General features: G+C 44.3%; 2 long non-coding RNA genes across 3 annotated transcripts; both read left to right on the top strand.

Moving 5' to 3' along the window:
- The first annotated feature begins 771 nt into the window (after nucleotides 1-771).
- LOC103269440 lies at nucleotides 772-10,384 on the top strand. The gene is made up of 4 exons (XR_504885.1): nucleotides 772-872; nucleotides 1,737-1,852; nucleotides 6,980-7,094; nucleotides 9,984-10,384. It is a non-coding gene; the product is annotated as an uncharacterized LOC103269440 (long non-coding RNA).
- A 435-nt stretch (nucleotides 10,385-10,819) lies between these two features.
- LOC103269439 lies at nucleotides 10,820-15,782 on the top strand. Of its 2 annotated transcripts, none has more exons than XR_504883.1 (4): nucleotides 10,820-11,012; nucleotides 12,423-12,538; nucleotides 12,902-13,001; nucleotides 15,484-15,782. It is a non-coding gene; the product is annotated as an uncharacterized LOC103269439 (long non-coding RNA). The 2 variants fall into 2 exon arrangements; XR_504884.1 differs by lacking the exon at nucleotides 15,484-15,782 and adding an exon at nucleotides 14,855-15,008.
- The last annotated feature ends 3,220 nt before the right edge of the window (nucleotides 15,783-19,002 follow it).

The raw sequence follows: 19,002 nt of genomic DNA, 5'->3' as shown, positions 1-19,002 counted from the left end.
GTACTTAGGGAGCTCGGAATGGTGGCACAGAGCAAAGAGAATCCACTGGACTCCTGGTGAGAGGGGGCACACAAGTCAAAAATGACTGTCCAACTTTTTGGAAACCACTGACTTTCTTGAAAACTCAAGATGTGAGAACACACTAATGTCAAACCGCTGGCAAAATATCCCATGACAAAGTTCTGCCACGAAAATCCATTTTTGCGGCTAACATATTCACACCTGAGATACAAAGAGAAGCATGTCCAAGCTGTATCAAAAGTACCCTGTTTGGATTGGCTAAGGACCTAGTGGACCTTTTGTCTCAGCCTACAGGATGGATTCCACATGAGCAGGTATCTCTTTTCATAAATATGTGGAGGAACCGTTTGTGTGAGGGAGCATACCTAGGTAGTTAGTAGACAGTTTGTTCACACAAGCTGTCCTGCTTTCCATAGAGTTGCCATCTTCAGTGAAGGCCTAGAGAATAAGCGTCAGTCTCTCGGACGAAGTATATCAGCCAAGTGCCTGGCATCGTGTCCTCTGAAAATCAAATAGTGTCTAGTAATCTGCTCACATTTGGTTATTTGGTGAGCATATGGGCCTATTTCAAAAAAAGGCAGGAAAGGAAGATTTCTAGCTGGGTAAATGATCAAACCTTTGTCTTGATTCTTGAAATGTGTTGTCTTAAAAGTCATGCTCAATATAATTATGCTTAGGACCCTCTTACGTGACAATCGTGCAAACTGATGATGACCCTGGCACAACTTTAGTTGTGCAGCTCTCTAAGTCAGAGAATTTATCCAGGGGTACTCAACCCAGAGGAAGCACTCCACCATGAAATTGGGAAATTCGATTGTAATGTGTTGACCCCTTTCACAAACACGGGACAGGTAAATAACCCCTTCTTTAGATCATCTCTCTTTGTGTCTCATAATGAAATATTCTGCACACACTGGCACCATGGCATGCACCATCCCAGGGAAGAGCATGACTGGGACTGGGAGTCATGATGCTCTTTCATTTGTTTATGTGAGACCCCTTAGGCTTGGGAACTCTCAGTTCTAGAGACAAATTGAATTCTGATCCAATATGAGTACCTTTTCTCTTGAAACCCCTTTGAGACTGGAGCAAAGAGAGCCTTCAGATGCTTTAAGTCTGGTATCAGATGAGGTCCAAGTGTCTCCTCTAATCTCAGTGATAAGAGGATTTTTTCGAGTAGAACAGAAGCTGAATCCATACTAAACCATTCTTTCACTCTACTTGAGCAAGACAATGGCCTTTGTTGAGCATCTTCTGAGGTCTCAGGAAGTGTGGAATGGTGATGCAAGAAGTAGACTGTGTGGCAGTCATGTGGAGAGGGGACCCAAATTAAGAAATAGACATGAAATCAGCTTGTGAAATAATCAACTCCCTTGAATGCTCAAGAGGTGAAATCTCCCTGATTGCAATCAGCAGGCTATAGTCAAACATGCCAAATATTGCTCAAGCAGCCCATCTGTTACACAGTAGACTGCTTAGCAAATTGAGACATGATAGAACAAGCATCCAAAATGACTCACTCTGAACTCTGTATCTGGTGTGTTCGTTGTCTCCTGATCCACGGGGATTGCCAGACGTCATCCGAAAGCAGAGGGCCCAACAGAAATGTATTGTTTCATCTGGATGTGTTTGGAGGAAAGGTCTGTGGGATGCAGCATCCCAGTGGAAGTATCAGTATCCTTTTTGACATGGCCTTATGGCTCCTTTTCTCTCAGAAGGTGGCCTGGAACTAAGCTGCTATCCCATCAACAAAGGGCTGCAACCAGGTGGCTGGCCATGAATCCTCTGAAAATGAAATATTCTCTAAAAGGCTGTTCCTGATTGACTTTTGGTGAGTATATGACTGTCCTTGTGAGATATGGGATTGGTGGATCTTTGTGTTGGGTCAATGATGAGCATTTTTTATTGCCTGGAGAAATGGTGATGACTGAAAGTTCACGCATGACGCTGAGGCCCAGCCTAAGTGACAGTTGTGGAAACCAACATGGGGAAGATGATGATGGTCCTGGCAGTACAATCGTGTTTGGTGCTGGAGAACTTGAAGTAGTGGGAGGCCATCTTGGGGAGCACGACCATGTGAATAGTCTCCTCCAAAAAATTTCCCCATACTATGCTTAGACTTTAGTCCTCATTCTGAGTCCTGAGCATTTTAGCACCCCTTTCTGAGCACCCCATCTCACTTTTTGTCGTTCAGTGGAAACATCTGCTCACCATGGTGGGATGGTATGCACTGTCATAGAGTAGGCCATGGCTGCAATCGGTTGTCATGACCAGTGATTTACTAATTTACCAGTCACCCAGGGTCATCAATCAATGAGGAGTTCCTGCTCATGGAGTCAAGCTGGACTTTCACAAATGCATTCAGTTTTTCTCTCAAGGCCTGAGGTAAGCCAGAAATAAAAGGAGACTTGAGATGAGCTTGGTGTGCTGTTCAAGGTAGCCCATGATTCTTTACCAAATGGAGGGGGAAGAGAGTTTTTTCCTGCTCTACAGACATGAGAGAATCAGGCTCATTTAACAATAGTCAAGGTATCTGTGGCCCATGGTACGAATAGCCCTGTCCTCTGTTGAACGTCTTCTGAGTACTTAGGGAGCTTGAATGGTGGCACAGAGCAAGGAGAATCCACTGGACTCCTGATAAGAGGGGATACCAAGTCAAAAATGATGGTCCAACTTTTTTGAAACCACTGTTTTTATTGAAAACTCAAGATGTGAGAAGACACTCATGTCAAATGGTTGGTAAAGGGTCCCATTACCAAGCTGTGCCACGAAAACCCATCTTTGACACTGCAGAATGTATTCGTACCAGAGATACGAAGAGAGGCATGTCCAAGCTGTATCAAAAGTACCCTGTCTGGATTTGTCTCAGGATCTGGTGGACCTTTTGTCTCAGCCTACAGGATGGATTCCACATGAGCAGTTATCTCATTTCATCATTATGTGGAGGAAACGCATGTGTGAGGCAGCATACCTAGGGAGGTACTAGACAGCTTGTTCACACAAGATGTTCTCCTCCTTTTCACTGAGATGCCATCTTCAGTGAAGGCTTAGAGAATAAGTGTCAGTCTCTCAGACAAAGAATGTCAGCCAGGTACCTGGCATTGTGTCATATGAAAGTGAAATATGTTCCAGTAATCTGCTCACATTTGGTTACTTTTGGTGAGCCTATGGACCGATTTCAAAAAGAAGCATCAAAGGAGGATTCCTAGTGGGTCAATGATCAAACATTTGCCTTGATTCTAGAGATGTACTGTCTTAAAAGCCATGCTCAATATAGTTACTCTTAGGACACTCTTACCTGACAATTGTGCAAAGTGACGTGATCCTGATGATGACTTGGGCACCACTCTAGTCTTGGAGCTCTCTAAGCCAGAGAATCCATCCATGGGTGCTCAACCCAGAGAAAGCACTTCACCACCAAATTGGCAAAGTCGATTGTAGTGTCTTTACCCCTTCAGAAATGCAGGGCAGCATAACAATTCCTTACTTAGCTCAAAATCTCTCTTTGTGTCTCACAATGAAATATTTTGCCCATGCTGGGAAAATGGCAGGCACCATCCCACGGGAGAGCATGGCTAGGATTGGGAATCATAACCATCATTCAACAGTTCTTGTTGGCCTCCTTAGGCTTGGGAACACTTAGTTCTGGAATCAAATTAAACTCTGAACCAATATGAGTACCTTTTCTCTTGAAACCCCTATTAGACTGGAGTGATGACAGCCTTCATATGCTCTCAACCTGGTGTTTGATGCGGTCCAAATGACTTCTGTAATCTCAGGTATAAGATGATTTGGTTGAGCAAGCCGGAAACTGGATACATACTAAACCATTCGTTCACTCAACTTATGCCAGACTATGTCCTTAGATGAGCATCTTCTGAGGTCTCAGGGAGTGTGGAATGGTGACGCAAAAAAGTAGATGGTGTGGCAGTCATGTGGAGAGTGGAAACAAATTAAGAAGTAGATTTGATATCCACTTGTGAAATCATCAACTCTCTTGAATGCTCAAGAAGTGAAATCTCACTGATTACAAGCAGCAGGCCAGGATCAAACATGCCAATATTGCTCAAGAAACACAGTTATTACACAGTAGACCTCTTTGCAAATTGAGATATGAGATGACAGGCATCCAAAATGTCTCACCCTGAATCCTGTGTATGGTATGTTCTTTGGCTCCTGATCCATGGGGATTGCCAGACATCATACAAAAGTAGAGGGCACAACAGAAATGTATTGTCTCATCTGGATGTCTTTGGAGGATAAGTCTGTGGGATGCAGCATCCCAGTGGAAGTATCAGTATCCTATTTGACACACCCTTATGGCTCCTTTTCTCTCAGGAGGTGGCCTGCAAATAAGCTGCTATCCCAGCAACAAAGGGCTGAATCCAGGTGGCTGGCCACGAATCCTCTGAAAATGAAATATTCTCCAAAACGCTGTTCCTGGTTGACTTGTGGTTAATATATGACTGCCCTTGTGAGGGAGATGGGATTGGCGGATCCTTGTGTTGGGTCAATGATGAGCATTTTATATTGCCTGGAGAAGTGGTGATAACTTAAATTTCATGCATGACGCAGAGGCCCAGCCTAGGTGTCAGTTGTGGAAACCAACATGGGGAAGATGATGATGGTCCTGTCAGTACGATCGTGTTTGGTGCTGGAGAACTTGAAGTACCGGGATGCCATCTTGGGGAGCACGACCATGTGGATAGTCTCCTCCAAAAATTTTCCCCATGTTATCCTTAGACTTTAATCTTCATCCTGAGTCCCGGGCATTTTACCACCCCTTGCTGAGTACCGCATCTCACTTTTTGTCCTTCAGTGGAAACATCTACTCAGCATGGCTGCATGGCATGTACTGTCATAGAGGAGGCCATGGCTGCGAATGGTTGTCATGGCCAATGATTTACTATTTACCAGTCACCAAGGGTTATCAATCAATGAGGAGTTCTTGCTCATGGAGGCTGACTGGACTTTCACAAATGCATTCAGTTTTTCTCTCAAGGCCTGAGGGAAAAAAAGGAGCCCCGAGATGCTCTTGGTGTGTGGTTCAAGGAGGCCCATGATTCTTTTCCAAAACGAGGGAGAAGAGATTTTGTCCAGCTCTACCGACATGAGAGAATCAGACTCATTTTATAATGTTAAGGGTACATGTGGCTCACGATGTGAGTGGCACTGTCCTCTGCTTGGCGTCTTCTGAGTACTTAGCGTGCTCAGAATGGTGGCACAGAGCAAGGAGAATCCACTGTACTCCTGGTGAGAGGGGGCCTTCAAGTCAAAAATGACTGTCCAACTTTTTTGAGACCACCATCTTTCTTGAAAACTCAAGATGTGAGAACACACTCATGTCAAACTGCTGGCAAAAGGTCCCATAATCAAGCTCTGTCTCGAAAACCCAATTTTTAAGACAGGGGAACATATTCCCACCTGAGATATGAAAAGAGGCATGTCCAAGCTGAATCAAAGGTACCCTGTCTGGACTTGTCTTCAGACCTGGGGGACCTTCTGTCTCAGCCTACAGGATGGATTTCACTTGAGCAGATATCTCATTTCATCATTATGTTGAGGTACCACTTGTGTGTGGCAGCATAGCTAGGGAGGTACTAGACAGCTTGTTCACAAAAGCTGTCCTCCTCCTTTTCACAGACATCCCATCTACTGTAAAGGCCTAGGGAATAAGTGTCAGTCTCTCGGACGAAGGATGTCAGCCAGGTGCCTGGCATTGTGTCCTCTGAAAGTCAAATAGTTTCCACTAACCTGGTTACATTTGATTACATTTGGTGAGCCTGTGGGCCGCTTTCAAAAAGAGGCAATAAAGGAGGATTCCTAGCTGGGTCAATGATCAAACCTTTGACTTGATTCTAGAGATGTGCTGTCTTAAAAGTCATGCTCAATACAGTTAACGCTTAGGACCCTCTTACATGACAATTGTGCAAAGCGGCGTGAGCCTGATGATGACCCTGGCACTGGTATAGTCATGCAGTTCTCTAAGCCAGAGAAACCATCCATGGGTGCTCAACCCAGATGAAGCACTCCACCACGAAATTGGCAAATTCGATTGTAGTGTCTTGACTCCTTCACAAATGGAGGGCTGGTTAACAACCCCTTCCTTAGCTCAAATTCTCTCTCTGTGTCTCACAATGATATATTCTGCCCAAGATAGCAACACGGCATGCACCATCCCGGGGAGAGCATGACTGTGATTGGAAGTCATGACCATCATTCATAACTTCCTGTGGGCCCCCTCAGGCTTGGTAATTCTCAGTTCTGGAGTTAAATGGAACACTGAACCAATATGAGTACTTTTTATCTTGAAACTCATATTAGACTGGAGCAATGAGAGCCTTCAGATGCTCTCAGCCTGGTGTTTGGTGAGGTCCAAGTGTCTCCTCTAATCTCAGGGATAAGAGGATTTTGTCGACTGGGCCAGAAACTGGATACATCCTAAAACATTCATTCACTCAACTTGTGCCAGACTATGTCCTTTGTTGAGCATCTTCTGAGGTCTCAGGGAGTGTGGAATGGTGACGCAATAAAGGAAACTGAGCATCAGTCGTGTTCAGAGGAGACAGAAACTAAGAAGTAGATAAGAAATACAATTGTGAAATAATCAACTCTTTTGAATGCTCAAGATGTGAAATCTCACTGATTAGAAGCAGCAGGTTAGAGTCAAACATGCCAAATATTGCTCAGTAACCTCAATTATTACACAGTCATCTACTTTGCAAATTGAGATATGAGAGGACAGGCATCCAAAATACCTCACCCTGTACCCTGTGTAGAGTGTGTTCTTTGGCTCCTGATCCATGGGGATTACCAGATGTCACCCGAAAGCAGAGGGCCCAACAGAAATGTATCATCTCATCTGGATGTGTTTGGAGGAAAGGTCTGTGGGATGCAACATTCCAGTGCAAGTATCAGTATTCTCTTAGACATGCCCTTATGGCTTCTTTTCTTTCAGAAGGTGGCCTGGAAATAAGCTACTATCCCACCAACAAAGGGCTGCAACCTAGTGACTGGACATGAATCCTCTGAAAATGAAATATCTCCAAAACGCTGTTCCTGGTTGACTTGTGGTGAGCATATGACTGTCCTTGCGAGGGATATGGGTTTGGTGGATCCTTGTGTTGGGTCAATATTGCCTGGGGGAGCAGTGATGACTGAAATTTCACGAATGCTGCTGAGGTCCAGCCTAGGAGACAGTTGTGTAAACCAACATGGTGAAGATGATGATGGTCCTGTCAATACGATCATGCTTGCTGTGGGAGGACTTGAAGTACGGGAAACCATCTTGGGGAGTACGACAATGTGGATAGTGTCTTCCATAAAATTTCCCCATATTATCCTTAGCCTTTAGTCCTCATCCTGAGTCCCAGGCATTTTAGCACTTCTTGCTGAGCACCCCTTCTCACTTTGTGTCTTTCAATGGAAACATCTACTCAGCATGTCTGCATGGCATGCACCTTCATAGAGGAGTCCGTGTATGTGATCAGTTGTCATGACCAATGATTTACAAGTCACCGAGGTTCATCAATCAATGAGGTGGTCTTGCTAATGGAGGCAAGCTGGACTTTCACCATGCTTCAGTTTGTCTCTGAAGCCCTAAGTGAATCTTTTCCAAATGGAGGGAGAAGAGAGCTTTATCCTACTCTGTAGACATGAGAGAATCAGGCTCATTTAAGAATAGTAAAGGTACCTGTGGCTCATGGTGTGAATGACCCTTTCCTGTGTTGTAGTCTTCTGAGTACTTAGGGAGCTTGGAATGGTGGAACAGAGCAAAGAGAATCCACCGGACTCCTGGTGAGAGGGGACACTCAAGTCAAAAATGACTATCCAACTTTTTTGAAACCACCGTCTTTATAAACCTCAGGATGTAAGAACACACTCATTTCTAACAGTTGACAAAATACCACATAATCAAGCTGTGCCATGAAAACTGATCTTTGAGACTGAGGAACATATTTGCACCTGAGATACGAAGAGAGGCATGTCCAAGCTGTATCAAAAGTAACCTGTCTGGAGTTTGCTCATGGCCTGGTGGACCTTTTGTCTCAGACTACAGGATGGATTCCACATGAGCAGGTTTCTCATTTTATCATTATGTGGAGGAACCGCTTATGTGAGGCAGCTTACCTCAGGAGGTACTAGACAGATTGTTCACAGAAGCTGCCCTCCTCCTTTTCACAGAGATCCAGTCTTCAGTGAAGGCCTAGAGAATAAGTGTCAGTCTCTCAGATGAAGGATGTCAGTCAGGTGCCTGGGATCGTGTCCTCTGAAAGTCAAATAGTCTCCAGTAATGTGCTCATGTTTGGTTACCTTTGGTGAGCCTATAGGCCTATTTCAAAAGGAGGCATCAAAGAAGGATTCCTAACTGGGTCAATGATCAAACCTTTGCCTTGATTCTAGAGATGTGTTGTCTAAAAAGTTATGCTCAATATTACTACACTTAGGACCCTCTTATGTGACAATTGTGCAAACTGACTTGAGCCTGATGATGTCCCTGGCATGACTGTAGTTGTGGAGCTCTCTAAGCCAGGGAAACCATCCTCAGGAAGCACTCCACCATGAAATTGGCAAATTTTATTGTAATGTCTTGACCCCTTTCACAATCGCCGGCCACGTTAACAACCCCTTCCTTAGATCATCCTCTCTCTTTGTGTCTCCCAATGAAATATTCTGTCCACGTTGGCACCAAGGCATGCACCATCCCAGGGAAGAGCTTGGCTGGAATTGGGAATCATGACAATCATTCATAAGTTTATGTGCAACCTCTTTGGTTTGGCAACTCTCAATTCTGGAGACAAATGGAATTCTGAACCATTATGAGGAAATTTCTCTTGAAACTCTTATGAGACTTGAGCAAAGAGAGCCTTCAGATGCTCTCAGCCTGGTGTCTGATGAGGTCCAAGTGTCTCCGCTAATCTCAGGGATAAGAGGATTTTGTCGAGCAGGATAGAAGCTGATTCCATACTAAAATATTCTTTCACTCAACTTCAGTCAGACGATGTGCTTAGTGGAGCATTTTCTGAGGTCTCAGGAAGTGTGGAATGGTGACGCAAAAATGGAAACTGTGAAGCAGTCATGTGGAAAGGGAACACAAATTAAGAATTTTATATGAAATCCACTTCTGAAATCATCAACTTTCTTGAAATCTCTAGTGGTGAAATCTCACTGATTATAAGCAGCAGACTGGAGTCAAACATGCCAAATATTGCTCAAGAACCCCAATTATTACACAGCAGACTCCTTTGCAAATTGAAATATTTGAGGACAGGTATCCAAAATGTCTCACCCTGAACCCTGTGTATGGTGTGTTCTTTGGCTCCTGATCCACGGGGAGAGCCAGGGGTCACCCAAAAGCAGAGGATCCAACAGAAATGTAATGTCTCATCTGGATGTGTTTGGAGGAAATGTCTGTGGGATGCAGCATCCCAGTGGAAGTCAGTATCCTTTTTGACATGCCCTTATGGCTTCTTTTCTCTCAGAAGGTGGTTTGGAATTAAGCTGTTATCCCAGCAACAAACGACTGCAACCAATTGGCTGGTCACGAATTCTCTGAAAATGAAATATTATCTAAAATGGTGTTCCTGGTTGACTTGTGGTGAGCATATGATTGTCCTTGCAAGGGAAGTGGGATTGGCGAATCCTTGTGTTGGGTCAATCATAGGCCTTCTATATTGCCTGGGGGAGCAGTGATGACTGAAAGTTCATGCATGATACCAAGGCCCAGCCTAGGTGACAGTTGTGGAAACCAACATGGGGAAGATGATGATGGTCCCGTCAGTATGATCATGCTTGGTGCTGGAGAACTTGAAGTATGGGAGGCCATCGTGGGGAGTACGACCATGTGAATAGTGTCCTCCATAAAATTTTCCTATGTTATCGTTAGACTTTAATCCTCATCCTTAGTCCCATGCATTTTAGCACCCCTTGCTGAGCACCCCCTCTCGCTTTGTGTCTTTCAGTGGAAACATCTACTCAGCGTTGCTGCATGGTGTGCGCCATCATAGAGGAGTCCGTGGCTGCGATCGGTTTCCTTGACGAATGATTTACCAGTCACTGAGGGTCATCAGTCAATAAGGTGTTCTTGCTCATGGAGGCATGCTGGACTTTCCCCAATGAATGCAGTTTGTCTCTCAAGGCCTGAGTGAACTCAGAAAACACATGAACCTTGATACACTTTGTGTGCTGTTTTAGGAGTCCTAGGATTCTTTTCCAAATGGAGGGAGAAGGGAGTTTTGTCCTGCTCTATAGACATCAGAGAATCAGACTCATTTAATACTAGTAAACATTTCTGTGGCTCACAATGTTAATGACCCTGTTATCTGATGGGCATCTTCTGAGTCCGTAGGGAGATGGGAATGGTGGCACAGAGCAAAGAGAATCCACCAGACTCCTGGAGAGAGGGGGCACTCAAGTCAAAATGACTGTCCAACTTTTTCAAAACCACCATCTTTCTTGAAAATTCAGGATATAAGAGCACACTCATTTCTTTTTTTGTTGTTTTTTGTTTTTGAGTTGGAGTCTCACTCTGTCACCCAGACTGGAGTGTAGTGGCCGCTCGTGGCCACCGTAGCCTCGACCAGCTGGGTTCCAGCAATCCTTCCGCCTCAGCCTTCCAAGTAGCTGGAATTACAGGTGTGTGCTACCATGCCCAGCTAATTTTTTAGATTTATTGTAGAGATGAGGTCTCGCCAAGTTGCCCAGGCGGGTCTTAAGCCCGCAGGCTCAGGCAATCCACTCACCTCCAAAAGGCACGGGATTACAGGCTGAGCCACCGAGCCCAGCTAACACACTCATTTCAAACTGCTGGCAAAATATTCCTTAACCAAGCTGTGTCATGAACACCCATTTTTTGAGACTGAGGAACATATTTGCACCTGAGATACGAAGTGAGGCATGTCCAAGTTATATCAAAAGCAACCTGTCTGGACTTGGCTAATGACCTGTTGGACCTTTTGTGTCAGCCTACAGGAGGAATTCTTCATGAACAGGTATCTCATTTCATCATTCTGTGGAGGAACCACATATGTGCGGCATCTTACGTAGGGAGGTACTAGACAGCTTTTTCACACAAGCTTTCCCCCTCCTTTCAAAGAGATCCTGTCTTCATAGAAGGCCTAGAGGATAAGTGTCAGTCTCGGATGAAGGATGTCAACCAGGTGCCTGGGATCGTGTCTTCTGAAAGTCAAATAGTCTCCATTAATCTGCTCACATTTGGTTACTTTTGGGGAGCCTATGGCCTATTTCAAAATAGGGGGAAAAGGAGGATTCCTAGCTGGGTCAATGATCAAACCTTTGCCTTGATTCTAGAGATGTGTTGTCTTAAAAGTCATGCTCAATATAATTAAGCTTAGAACCCACTTGCGTGACATTTGTGCAAACTGACGTTAGCCTGTTGAAGGCCCTGGCATCACTGTAGTCCTGGAACTCTCTAAGCCAGAGAAACCATCAAGGGGTGCTCAACCCAGACCAAGCACTCCACCATGAAATTGGCAAATTCGATTCTACTGTCTTGACCCTTTCACAAATGTGGGGCAGGTTAACAACCCCTTCCTTAGATCATCTTCTCCCTCTGTGTCTCACAATGAAATATTCTGCCCACACTGGCACCATAGCATGCAACATCCCAGGGACGAGCATGTCTAGTTTGAGAGTCATGACGATTATTCATAAGTTAATGTGGGACCCCTTAGGTTTGGGAACTCTCATTTCCGGAGCCAAATTGAATTCTGAACCAATATGAGTACCTTTTATCTAAAACCCCTATGAGACTGGAGCAAAGAGCGCCTTCTGATGCTCTCAGCCTGGTGTGTAATGAGGTCCAAGTGTCTCCGCTAATCTAAGGGATAAGAGGATTTTGTAGACCAGAATGGAAGCTGGATCCATAATAAACCATTATTTCACTCAACTTCGCCCAGACGATGTCTTAGTTGATCATCTTCTGAGGTCTTGGGGAGTGTGGAATGGTGGTACAAAAAAGAAGATTGTGCGGCAGTCATGTGGAGAGGGGAAACAAATTAAGAAGTAGATATGAAATCCACTAGTGAAATCATCAACTATCTTGAATGCTCAAGAGGTGAATTTTCACTGATTACAAGCAGCAGGCTAGAGTCAAACATGCCAAATATTGCTCATGAAATTCAATTATTACACAGTAGACTGCTTTACAAATTGAGATATGAGGAGAGGGATCCAAAATGTCTCATTCTGAACCCTGTGTATGGGGTGTTCTTTGGCTCCTGATCCACAGGGATTGCCAGATGTACCTGAAAGCAAAGGGCCCAAACGAAATGTAATGTCTTATCTGGATGTGTTTGGAGGAAAGGTATGTGGGATGCAGCATCTCAGTGGAATAATCAGTATTTTTTTTTTACACGCCCTTTTCGCTCCTTTTCTCTCAGAAGTTGTCTTGGAAATAAGCTGCTATCCCAGCAACAAAGGGCCGTAACCAGGTGGTTGGGCACGAATTCTCTGAAAATGAAATAATCTCCAAAATGCTATTCCTGGTTGACTTGTGGTGAGCATATGACTGTCTTTGCTAGGGATATGGGATTAGCGGATCCTTGTGTTGGGTCAATGATGAGCATTTTAAATTGCCTGGAGGAGCGGTGATGACTGAAAGATCACGCATGACGCTGAGGCCCAGCCTAGGTGACAGTTGTGCAAACCAACATGGGGAAGATGATGATGGTCCCATTAGTACAACCATGTTTGGTGCTGGAGAACTTGAAGTATGGGAGGCCATCTAGGGGAGTACAACCATGTGGATAGTCTTCTACATAATATTTCCCCATGTTATCCTTCAACTTTAATCCTCATTTTGAGTCGGGGCATTTTAGCACTCCTTGCTGACCACCCCATCTCACTTTGTGTCTTTCAGTGTAAACATCTATTCAGCGTGGTTGCAAGGCATGCACCATCATAGAGAACTCCAGGGCTGCAATCGGTTTTCATGACCAATGATTGACCAGTCACCAAGGGTAATCAGTCAATGAGGCGTTCTTACTCATGGAGACAAGATAGACTTTCACCAATGCATGCAGTTTGTCTCTCAAGCATGGAGTGAATCCAGAAACAAAATGAGCCTCAAGATGCTCTTAGTGTGCTGTTTGATTAGTCCTAGGAAATTTCTACCAATGGAGGGAGAAGAGAGTTTTGTCCTGCTCTATAAACATGAGAGAATCAGACTCATTTAATAATAGTCAAGGTATCTGTGTTTACAATGTGAATGGCCCTTTCCTCTGCTGGGCGTCTTCTGAGTACATAGGGAGCCTGGAATGGTGGCACAGAGCAAAGAGAAGCCACTGGATTCCTGGTTAGAGGAGGCATAAAAGTCAAAAATGACTGTCCAACTTTTTTGATACCACTGACTTTCTTGAAAACTCAAGATGTGAGAACACACTCATGTCAAACTGCTGGCAAAATGTCCTGTATCCAAGCTCTGCCTCAAAACCCCAATTTTTAGATCGAGGAACATATTCCCACCTGAGATACCAAAGGAGACATACCCAAGCTGTATCAAAAGTGCACTGTCTGGACTTGCCTTGAGACCTGGGGGACCTTCTGTCTCAGCCTACAGGATGTATTCCACATGAGCAAGTATCTCAATTCATCATTATGTGGAGGAACCGCTTGTGTGAGGCAGCATACCTAGGGAGGTACTAGACAGCTTGTGCACAGAAGCTGTCCTCCTCCTTTTCACAAAGATCCCATCTTCAGAGGAGGCCTAGGGATGAAGTGTCAGTCTCTTGGATGAAGTATGTCTGCCAGGTGTCTGACATCATGTCCTCTGAAAGTCAAATAGTCTCCACTAATCTGGTCATACTTGGTTACATTTGGTGAGCCTATGGGCCGCTTTCAAAAAGAGGTTGCAAAGGAGGATTCTTCTCCAGGTCCATGATGAAATCTTTGACTTATTCTAGAGATGTGTTGTCTTAAAAGTCATGTTCAATATAGTTATGCTTAGGACAATTGTGCAAAGTGACATGAGCCTGATGATTACCCTTGCACCGCTTTATTGGTGCAGCTCTCTAAGCCAGAGAAACCATCTAGGGGTGCTCAACCCAGATGAAGCACTCCACCATAAAATTGGCAAATTCGATTGTAGTGTCTTGACCCCTTCACAAACGCGAGGCAGGTTAACAAACCCTTCCTTAGTTCAAATTCTCTTTGTGTCTCACAATGAAATATTCTGCCCACACTGGTAAAATGGCATGCATCATCCCAATGGAGAGCATGGCTGGGATTGGGAGTCATGACTATCATTCATAAGTTCCTGTGGGCCCCCTTAGGCTTGGGAACTCTCAGTTCTGGAGCCATTTGAACTCTGAATCAATATTTCTCTTGAAACCCGTATTAGACTGGAGCAATGAAAGCCTTCAGATGCTCTCAGCCTAGTGTTTGGTGAGGTACAAGTGTCTCCTCTAATCTCAGGGATAAGAGGATTTTGTCGAGTGGGCTAGTAACTAGATACATACTAAGTCATTCGTTCATTCAATTTTTGCCAGACTATGTCCTTAATTGAGCATCTTCTGAGGTCTCAGGGAGTGTGGAATGGTAACGTAAAAAGTAGATTGTGCTGCAGTCATGTTCTGAGGGAACACAAACTAAGAAGTAGATATGAAATCCACATGTGAAATCATCAACAATTTTGAATGCTCAAGATGTGAAATCTCATTGACTTCAAGGAGCAGGCTAGAGTCAAACATGCCAAATATTGCTCAAGAACTCCAGTTATTACACAGTAGTCCGCTTTGCAAATTCAGATATGAGAGGAAAGGCATCCAAAATGTCTCACCCTGAATCCTGTGTATGGTGTGTTCCTTGGCTCCAGATCCACGGGGATTGCCAGATGTCACCCGAAAACAGAGGGCCCATCTGCTTTCTCATCTGGATGTGTTTGGAGGAAGGATCTGTGGGATGCAGCATCCCAGTGGATGTCTCAGTATCCTTTTTGACACACTCTTATGGCTCCTTTTCTAACACAAGGTGGCCTGAAAATAAGCTGCCATCCCAGCAACAAAGGGCTGCAACCAGGTGGTTGACCACGAATCCTCTGAAAATGAAATATTCTTCAGTGCTGTTCCTGGATGACTTGTGGAGAGCATATGATTGTCCTAGCGAGGGATATGGGATTGGTGGATCCTTGTGTTGGGTCAATGATGAGCATTTTATATTGTCTGGAGGAGCGGTGATGACTGAAAGTTTGACATGATGCTGAGGCCCAGCCTAGGTGACAGTTGTGGAGAGCAACATGGGGAAGCTGAAGATGGTCCTGTCAGTGAGATCGTGTTTGCTGCTGGAGAACTTGATGTGCGGGAGGCCATCTTGGGGATAACGACCATGTGGATAGTATCCTCCTTAAAATTTCCTCATGTTATCCTTCGACTTTAATCCTCACTCTGAGTCCCGGGCATTTTAACACCTGTTGATGTGCACCTCATCTCATTTTGTGTCTTTCAGTGGAAACATCTACAGTCTGGCTGCATGGCATGCACCATCATAGAGGAGTCCGTGGGTGCGATTGGTTTTTATGACCAACGATTTACCAGTCACCAAGAGTCATCAATCAATGAGGCATTCTTGCTCTTGGAGCCAAGCTGAATGTTCACCAATGCATACAGTCTGTCTCTCAAGGCCCAAGTTAATACACAAAACAAATGAAGCTTGAGAAGCTCCTGGTGTGCTGTTTCAGGAGTCCTAGGATTCTTTTTCAAATGGAGAAGTTTTGTCCTGCTCTACAAACATGAGCGCATCAGGCTCATTTAATAATAGTAAAGGTACCTGTTGCTATCGATTTGATTGGCCCTGTCCTCTGCTGGGCATCTTCTGAGTACTTAAGGAGCTCATAATGGTGGCACAGAGCAAAGAGAATCCACTGGATTCCTGGTTAGAGTGGTCAGTAAACTCAAAAATGAGTATTCAACTTTTTGGAAACCCCAGTCTTTCTTGAAAACTCAAGTTGCAAGATCACATTCCTGTCAAATTGCTGGCAAAGCGGCCCATAATCAAGCTGTGCCATGAAAACCCACCTTTGTGACTGCAGAACATATTTGCACCTGAGATACGAAAAGAGACTTGTCCAAGCTATATCAAAAGTACCCTGTCTGGACTTCACTCAGGACATGGTGGGCCTTTTGTCTCAGCCTACTGAATGGATTCCACATGAGCAGTTATCGTATTTCATCATTATGTGGAGGAACTGCTTGTGTGAGGTAGCATACCTAGGGAGGTACTAGACAGCTTGTTCACACAGGCTGTACTGCTCCTTTTCACAGAGATCCTATCTTCAGAAAAGGCATAGAGATTAAGTGTCAGTCTCTTGGACGAAGGATGTCAGTCAGTTGCCTGGCATCATGTCCTCTGTAAGTCAAATAGTATCCACTAACCTTCTCACATTTGTTAACTTTTGGTGAGCCTATGGGCCTATTTCAAAAAGAGGCAGCAAAGGAAGATTCCAAGCTGGGTCAATGATCAAACCTTTGACTTGATTCTAGAGATGTGTTGTCTTAAAAGTCATGCTCAATATAATTATGCTTAGGACCCTCTTACGTGACAATTGTGCAAACTGATGTAAGCCTGATGATGGCCCTGGCACCACTGTAGTCATGGAGCTCTCTAAGCCAGAACAATTATCCAGGGGTGCTCAACCCAGAGGAAGCACTCCACCATGAAATTGGCAAATTCAATTGTAATGTGTTAATCCATTTCACAAACATGGGGCAGGTTAACAACCGCTACCTTCAATCATCTTCTCTCTTTGTGTCTCACAATGAAATATTCTGCCCATGCTGGCACCATGCCATGCACCATCTCAGGAAGAGCACAGCTGGGATTGGGAATCATGACAATCATTCATAAGTTTATGTGGGACTCCTTAGGCCTTGGAACTCTCAGTACCAGAGCCAAATTGAATTCTGAACCAAGTTTCTTCTTGAAACTCCTATGTGCCTGGAGCAAAGAGAGCCTCCAGATACCCTAATCCTGGTGTCTGATGAGGTCCAAGAGGCTCTGCTAGTCTAAGGGATAAGAGGATATTGTAGAGCAGGACAGAAGGTGGATCCATACTAAATCATTCTTTCACTCAATTTGAGCTAGTTGAGCATCTTCTAAGGTCTCAGGGATTGTGGAAAGGTGATTCAAAAAGGGAGACTGTGCGGCAGTGACGTGGAGAGGAGACACAAATTAAGTAGATATGAAATTCACTTGTGAAATCATCAACTCTCTTGAATGCTCAAGAGGTGAAATCTCAATGATTACAAGAGGCAGGCTAGAGTCAAACATGCCAAATATTGCTCAAGAAACCCAATGATTACACAGTAGACTGCTTTGAAAATTGAGATATGAGAGGACAGGCATCCATAATATCTCACCCTGAACCCTGTGTATGGTGTGTTCTTTGGGTCCTGATCCACAGGGATTGCCAGACGTCACCTGAGAGCAGTGGGCCCAACAGAAATGTATTGTCTCATCTGGATGTGTTTGGAGGAAAGGTCTGTGGGATGCAGCATTCCAGTGGAAGTAACAGTATCCTCTTAGACATGCCGTTATGGCTCCTTTTCTCTCAGAAGTTGGCCTAGAAAGAAGCTGCTATCCCAGCAACAAAGGGGTGCAACCAGGTGGCTAGACATGAATCCACTAAAAATGGAATCTCCAAAATGCTGTTCCTGGTTGACTTGTGGTGAGCATATGACTGTCCTTGCGAGGGATATGAAATTGATAAATCCTTGTGTTGGGTCAATGATGAACATTTTATATTGCCTGGAGGAGCGGTGATGACTGAAAGTTTAACATGATGCTGAGGCCCAGTCTAGGTGACAGTTGTGGAAAGCAACATGGGGAAACTGATGATGTTCCCATCAGTAGAATTGTGTTAGGTGTTGGAGAACTTGAAGTACGGGAGGCCATCTTCGGGAGTATGACCATGTGGATAGTCTCCTCCATAAAATTTCTCCATGTTATCCTTAGACTTTAATCCTTATCCTGAGTCCCGGGTATTTTAGCACCCTTGCTGAGCACCCCATTTCACTTCGAGTTTTTCAGTGGAAACATCTACTCAGTGTGGCTGCATGGCATGCACCGTCATAGAGGAGTCCATGGCTGCGATTGGTCATCATGACCATTGATTTACCTGTCACCGAGGGTCATTAATCAATGAGACATTCTTGCTCATGGAGGCAAGCTGGACTTTCACCAAAACATGCAGTTTGACTCTCAAGACCTGAGTTAATCCACAAAACAAATGAGTCCCGAGAAGCTCTTGGTGTGCTGTTTGAGGAGTGCTAGGATTTCTTTTCAAATGGAGGAGAAGAGAGTTTTGTCCTGCTCTGCAGACATGAGAGAATCAAGCTCATTTAATAATAGTAAAGGTACCTGTTGCTATTTGATTGGCTCTGTCCTCTGCTGGGTGTCTTCTGAGTACTGAGGGAGCTCGGAATGGTGGCACAGAGCAAAGAGAATCCACTGAATTCTTGGTGAGAGGGGGCACTCAAGTCAAAAATGACTGTCCAACTTTTTTGTTTTTTTTTGTTTTTGTTTTTTTTTCATTAATCAGTAGTTTTTATTATGGTTTTGTGGGGTACAGTTAAGGGTAGGTGTACAATGACGTTTCATTCAGGCACCCTGTAGATAAGAAGTGTTTTCCCATCCCCCGACAGATATTTGCTACTGTTAATCCCATCCCCCTCCCCCCCATAGTTTCCCAGTACCATTCGTCATTTTCTCATAGTATTGCATTGGATGTTCAAGGTCCATTATATGAGTGAGAACATGTGATATTCGGATTTTTGTTTTTGTGAGAGGTCACTCAGTATTATAGACTCTAGTTCCATCCAGGTTGCAGCGAAATTCATGATTTTGTTCTTTTTTATGGCTGCGTAGTATTCATCGTGTATATGTACCACATTTTTTTTAATCCAGTCCTCTTTTTGATGGGCAGCATGGTTGTTTCCAGGTTCTTGCTATTGTGAACAATGCTGCGAT

Source organism: Carlito syrichta, unplaced genomic scaffold (assembly GCF_000164805.1).
Source record: "Carlito syrichta isolate Samal-C Ts95f unplaced genomic scaffold, Tarsius_syrichta-2.0.1 Scaffold309264, whole genome shotgun sequence".
NCBI classification, from domain to species: Eukaryota; Metazoa; Chordata; class Mammalia; order Primates; family Tarsiidae; genus Carlito; species Carlito syrichta.
This window is presented reverse-complemented; position numbering and strand designations above follow the sequence as displayed.